This window comes from Lepus europaeus, chromosome 7 (genome assembly GCF_033115175.1).
Source record: "Lepus europaeus isolate LE1 chromosome 7, mLepTim1.pri, whole genome shotgun sequence".
NCBI lineage: Eukaryota > Metazoa > Chordata > Mammalia > Lagomorpha > Leporidae > Lepus > Lepus europaeus.
In genome coordinates, this window is record NC_084833.1 from 54,260,610 (window position 1) to 54,266,589 (window position 5,980).

Sequence of the window (5,980 nt, forward strand, 5' to 3'; positions counted from 1 at the left end):
GGCGCTGTGGTTTAACAGGCTAATCCTCCGCCTTGCTGCGCTGGCACACCGGGTTCTAGTCCCGGTTGGGGCGCCGGATTCTATCCCGGTTGCCCCTCTTCCAGGCCAGCTCTCTGCTATGGCCCGGGAAGGCAGTGGAGGATGGCCCAAGTCCTTGGGCCCTGCACCCACATGGGAGACCAGGAGAAGCACCTGGCTCCTGGCTTCGGATCAGCAAGATGCGCCGGCCGCAGCAGCCATTGGAGGGTGAACCAACGGCAAAAAGGAAGACCTTTCTCTCTGTCTCTCTATCCACTCTGCCTGTCAAAAAAAAAAAAAAAAAAAAAAAGAACTTAAAAAAAAAAAGAAATTTGCACTTCTCAACTATTGATATTAAATTATCCAAATTTATCCAAAAAGGTTACTAAAATATTCCTTCATTTTTCAGTTACATAACTGTAATGCTGGATTTTCTTCATTTTCTTTAACCAAAGCAATAGATTGGCACATCTGATAAGAGAATCCAAATGTCTCTGTTTAGTCATTAATATTGCAAACATATAAAACAATGTTACTCTTCTCACTAATTCTTTTGTTCTGAAAAACACATTAATTCTTTATACAAGTGTTATTTGCATTAATAAGTAGTACTATTGTTGTGTTTTTAAATATATAAATGAATACTCATTAAATTTTTCTCATTTTAATTTCTAATCAGGAATTATCAATAGATATAACACTGGAGGCCAGCCTTGTGGCACAGTGTAAAGGATAAGCTGCTACCTGCAACTCCAGCCTTGCATACTAGCACACCAGTTCCAGTCCCAGCTGCTCTGCTTCCCATCCAGCTCCCTGCTAATGCACCTGGGAAAGCAGCAGAAGATGGCCCCTGCAAACCACATGGGAGACCTTGATAGAGTTTCTGGTCCCTAACTTCAGCCTGACCCAAACCCTGGTAATTGGGGCCATTTGGGAAGTGAGCCAGCAGATGGAAGATCTCGCTCTCTCCTTTCCCTCTCTCTTTCTCTCCCCACCCCCCATTCTCTCTGTAACTCTGCTTTTCAAGCAAATAAAATAAATCTTTAAAAAATAGATATAACACAAACAAAACCTGTTTGGGTTTCTCAATAATTTTTCAGAGTATGAAATGGTCTTGAGATAACAAACTTGGAGAATTAGCACTGGATTCACTCTCCTTTTCCAGAATTGGGGGTAAAAATGAGATGGAGTGATGGGAAAGTGACCAGTGATGGTGTCCCACCTGTAAGCTGAGTGAGAGGGAGGGTGCTCCATCACGGCAGTGACACCCTCTAATGGTATCTACAATGTGGGTGAATCTCTTCACACCTTTTTCTGCGACAACAGTCATGAGGCAACATGGGACACTCCCAATTTGAGAGGAGGTTTGCAGGAGCAAATGAAACCCTTATAACCCATCCACACACAGCTGCTGGCTCAGACCCAAACAAAGGGTTGGCAGGGCTACAAAAATGAGCAAGTGGTTATATGCAGGGGGTCAAGGCACCAGCAAAGCCTTAGGACAAATAGCCCATTTTCACAGATAATTACGGTGAAGCAAAAGTCATCTATTGAATCAGCAAGATCTAAATACATTAACCAAGGCTGGGAGCATTCATGAACAAGATTGACACCAGATTTTTTTTTAAATGGAAATGTGTATGCATTTACTAAAAGAGTCATTCTCCTTCAGACTACCACAGATTTCTTTTTAGAAGTGACTTCTTATTTTCAATCTAGAAAACAAATTATTGCTACACCAATGATAAGGTAAGGTGTTTCAGAAAATAGATAATGTTTCATTAATTCTAGGAACATACAAATTATTCTATTTAAATTATCAGTGAAATGGCTTGGATCTCCAAAAAAATATCCAATGTAATTTATTTTAAGAGTGATAAAATTTACTGCTTTCTCTATCTCAATTCTAGTTGAAACTTTTGAAAAGCATGACAGAGTTATGGGTCCTAAGAGAATCAGAAAAACAGCAAACAAGCCTAACTGATAACACACTTAAGTTTTTTATATGAATATAATTTCCCCTGGTATGCTTTTAAAATAATGTGCACTCCCCCGCCCCCAAACTCATGCAAGATTTTAATCTCCAAAGTCTTATGTTAATGGTATCAAGAAGCTGGAAATTCAATCCAACTAAGGTGTTTGGAGGTAGGGACTTTGAAAAGTGATTAGATTGTACTGTCATCATGGTTGGAGTCCCATGAAGGAATCCTGGCGGTTTTACAAAGAGAGAGAGAGGGCACACAGACGCAGACATGCGTGTTCCAGCTGTGATAAGGTGCAGTTAAGTGAGACTGTCTCCAAAGCCTAGGTCATGCTATTTGGACTCTGAACCTCCAGAGCTGTGAGCCAAACCAAACTCATTTTTTTTATTAAGTAGCCTGCCTGGGGTATTTTGTGACAGTAATGAAAAGCTGCCTGAAAGAGCCCCCATTTCTCTTTTTCATTATTGGTAACTAAGAGTGAGGGTCTGAGAATGCCTGGGTCCTGTTCTGTTCTGCTGTTCAGCAGTCTGAAATGCCCACCCCTTCCTAGAGTCGCTACCCAGAATTGTAGAGCAGTCAGTCAGTGGCAAAAAGAGTTGAGACTTAAGTGCAAACACTTCTCATTTCCTTTAGCAATTCCTCTTGCTCCAGGAAAGTAAGACCACGTTGTATGTTTATGAGAGACAAGGAAGCAGAGGGATATTTTTAACGTTTGAATGAGAGACGATATTATGCCCATTTCAACTCTGGCATCTTCCACTATCATTCCTAGGCTGAAGAGGCAGACACCACAGGGTTTGGTAAGGATCCTCGTGTCTTCCTCACTACAGGATTTTTGATACTTTAGTGAAGGAAATCCCTTTGAGACTTCTTGAGAGATGGAGGAGGAGGATAGAGGTACAAGTCACACATGAAAATCTCTTCCTCAGGCTAGCATCGTGGAGTGCCAGTTTGAGTCCCAGCTGCTCTACTTCTGATCCAGCTCCCTGAAAATGCACCTAGGAAAGCAGCCAGGAGCCTTGGACTCCTGCCACCCACATAGGAGATCCAGATGGAATTCTAGGCTCCTGGCTTTGGCTTGGCCCAGCCCCTGCTGTTGGAGCCATTTTGGTAGTGAGTCAGCTTTCTCTCTCTCTCTCTCTCTCTCTCTCTCTCTCTCTCTTTCTCTCTCTCCCCCTCCTCCTCCTCCTCCTCTTCCAAATAATTAAATAAATCTTAAAAAATAAATTCTATTTCAATATTCCTATCTGTTATGCTGATGGAGTTCTGGCACCAAATAAACAGTATTACCCTGATACCAAAACCTTACAGGAATTCCAAGAAAATAAAAATATTCACCAATATCACTCATGACAATAAAAGTAAAATCTTAGCAAACATTAGCAGCTGAATCAGGTAACATATAAAGGTGATGAAATATCGTGACTAAGTAGGGTTTAACACAGGAATACAAGATTATTTTACTATCTGGAAATTAGAGCATAATTTGTCATTGATTATTAAGCTAACTTTTTAAATTTCAAGTGTAAGGACTTAACAGTTTGGGGTATTGTGGAACAGCAAACCATAGTAATGCCATTTTGAAGCCTGCCCCTCCCTTCTGACTTCTCTTTTCAAGGACCCTGACCATTGTACAGCTGCGAAGTTTTAGTGTGCTCAAAAGTCCTTCTACTAAGGTTGGAAACACCAACAGGATGTCTGATGGATGTCCTCCTAAAGCTTCTACACTGACTTGTAAATGCATGAAATTTCGCCCCTGGGAGTAGGCATTTAGCCTAGTGGTTAAGATGCCCTGTCCCTCATTAGAGCACTTGGGTTCAATTCCTGCTCTGACTTTTTTTTAAGCATCAACATCTTTTTTTAAAAAAAGATTTATTTATTTATTTGAAAGGCAGAGTTACAGAGGCAGAGAAAGAGAGAGAGAGAGAGAGAGAGAGGTCTTCTATCCACTGGTTCACTCCCCAAATGGCCACAACTGCCAGAGTTGGGCCAATTAGAAGCCAGGAGCCTGGAGCTTCTTGCCAGGTCTCCCAGGTGGGTGTAGGGGCTAAAGGACTTGGGCCATCTTCTGCTTTCTCAGGCCATAGCAAAGAGCTAGATTGAAGTGGAGCACCAGGACAGGAACTGGCACCGATATAGGATGCTGGCACTGCAGGCAGTGGATTTACCCACTATGCCACAGCGCTGGCCCCATTGGCTCTGACTTCTGACTCCAGTTTCCTCCCAGACCCTGTGAGACAGCAGCAATGACTCAAATAATTAGGTTCTTGCCACACACATTGAATAATCCTAGCTGGACCACCCATCTGTCCTGATCTGGAAGCCCGTATGTACGTTGCCCTAATAAACTTGCCTTACTTGGAGTTTCCATCTCCATTCTTTGATCTCAGGATTCCTTCTCAGTTCAGGGGACATTAGATGCTCTGATGACCTTCTGACAGATAGTAATTGTAAAACAAAAATACTACATTTTTAACCTATGTACTCTCTCCTTGCAAAGATCACTTAATATTCAGTTATCAGAATATCAAAATATAAACATAGTTATTTTGTTAGTGTTGTTCCATAAGTCACACCGCCATATGTGTCCTAGATACTAAAAGCTTTCAGGTTCTTGCTTCGGCAGAACATATACTAAAATTGGAACGATGCAGAGGAGATTAGCATGGCCCCTGTGCAAGGATGACACGCAAATTCATGAAGTGTTCCATATTTTTTCCGATGGATTTACCCCTAGCGATAAAGCTAAAAGTTTGCCGTGGAACTCAAAATCCCATTAAACTGGGTGGTGCTAATGCCATCTTACTAGTTAAAGTGATCATTTTAAGTGTGTAAATGATCATATAGATAGGAATAATTGTCAAAGGGATCACATAAATAAGACCAGTGTCTGCTAATAATAATAGGAATAATTAAAAAGGAGAGAATGATCCAACATGGGAAGCAGGCCACACAGCAGGCTCATAGAATGACAAATGCCCTAAACAGCACTCTGACCTCAGAATCAGCCCTAACGGTATTTGGATCTGGCTAAAAAGCCCATGAGAGCATTTCAGGCATGGAAAGCAACACTGTAGCAAAAAATGACCTACATGAAGGATCTCTGTGAGTGAGATCCCAGTGGAAAGATGGGGCCATCAAAGAAGGAGGTACCTTTCTCTGAAGGGAAGAGAGCACTTCCACTTTGCTTATGGCTTCGTCTAAGTACTGACAGTTTGTAGACTGAAAGGGCTTCCATAGCCTTGGCAGCTCAAGACAAGAGCCTTGGGTGATCATTGATGTCATACATAAGAGTGTTAATTGTTAAGTCAACTTAAGGAGTCACTGTGCACTTGCTCCCCATGTAGGACCGCCATCCTTAATGAGTTGTATTATGAGAATTAACTGTAAAACTAGCCTTTAAAGTACTTTTTTAAAGTACTTTAAAAAGTACTTTATACTTTGTGTGTCTGTATGGGTGCAAATCGTGGAAATCTTTACTTAGTATAGAGCTGGTCTTCCGTATATAAAGCTAATTAAAACTAAATCTTAATGAAGAATGGGATGGGAGAGGGAGTAGGAGTGGGGGTGGGAGGGTGGGTATGGGGAGAAGAACCATTATATTCCTAAAGCTGTACCTATGAAATTTATATTTATTAAATAAAAGCTTTCTAAAAAAAAAAGCTTTCAGTTCATCAGTCCCAGTGACCTCTCTCTGTGGCTTGTACACGTGTTGATATTATTTATTTTGTTTTCTTATTTTTTTAAAAAAAGATTTGTGCACTTCAGAGTTTGTAAAATTTATCTCTGTTTATGGACTTCAAAATTTAAAATGCAGTATCATTAACAATCATTCAAAGAAAAGAATAAATGAAATGTCTAGGTGCTGAAAACTACAAACACTAATGAAATAAGTCAAAGAGAATCTAAATAAACAAATATCCATGTTATGTTTATCAGTTGGAAGACACCACAGTAAATATGTCAATTCTCCCCAAACT

The 5,980-nt window shown here is 40.7% G+C and overlaps 1 non-coding gene across 1 annotated transcript; it reads left to right on the forward strand.

Moving 5' to 3' along the window:
* The first annotated feature begins 4,610 nt into the window (after window positions 1–4,610).
* Window positions 4,611–4,717, forward strand: LOC133764912 (U6 spliceosomal RNA). The gene has a single exon (XR_009866481.1). It is a non-coding gene; the product is annotated as a U6 spliceosomal RNA (small nuclear RNA).
* The last annotated feature ends 1,263 nt before the right edge of the window (window positions 4,718–5,980 follow it).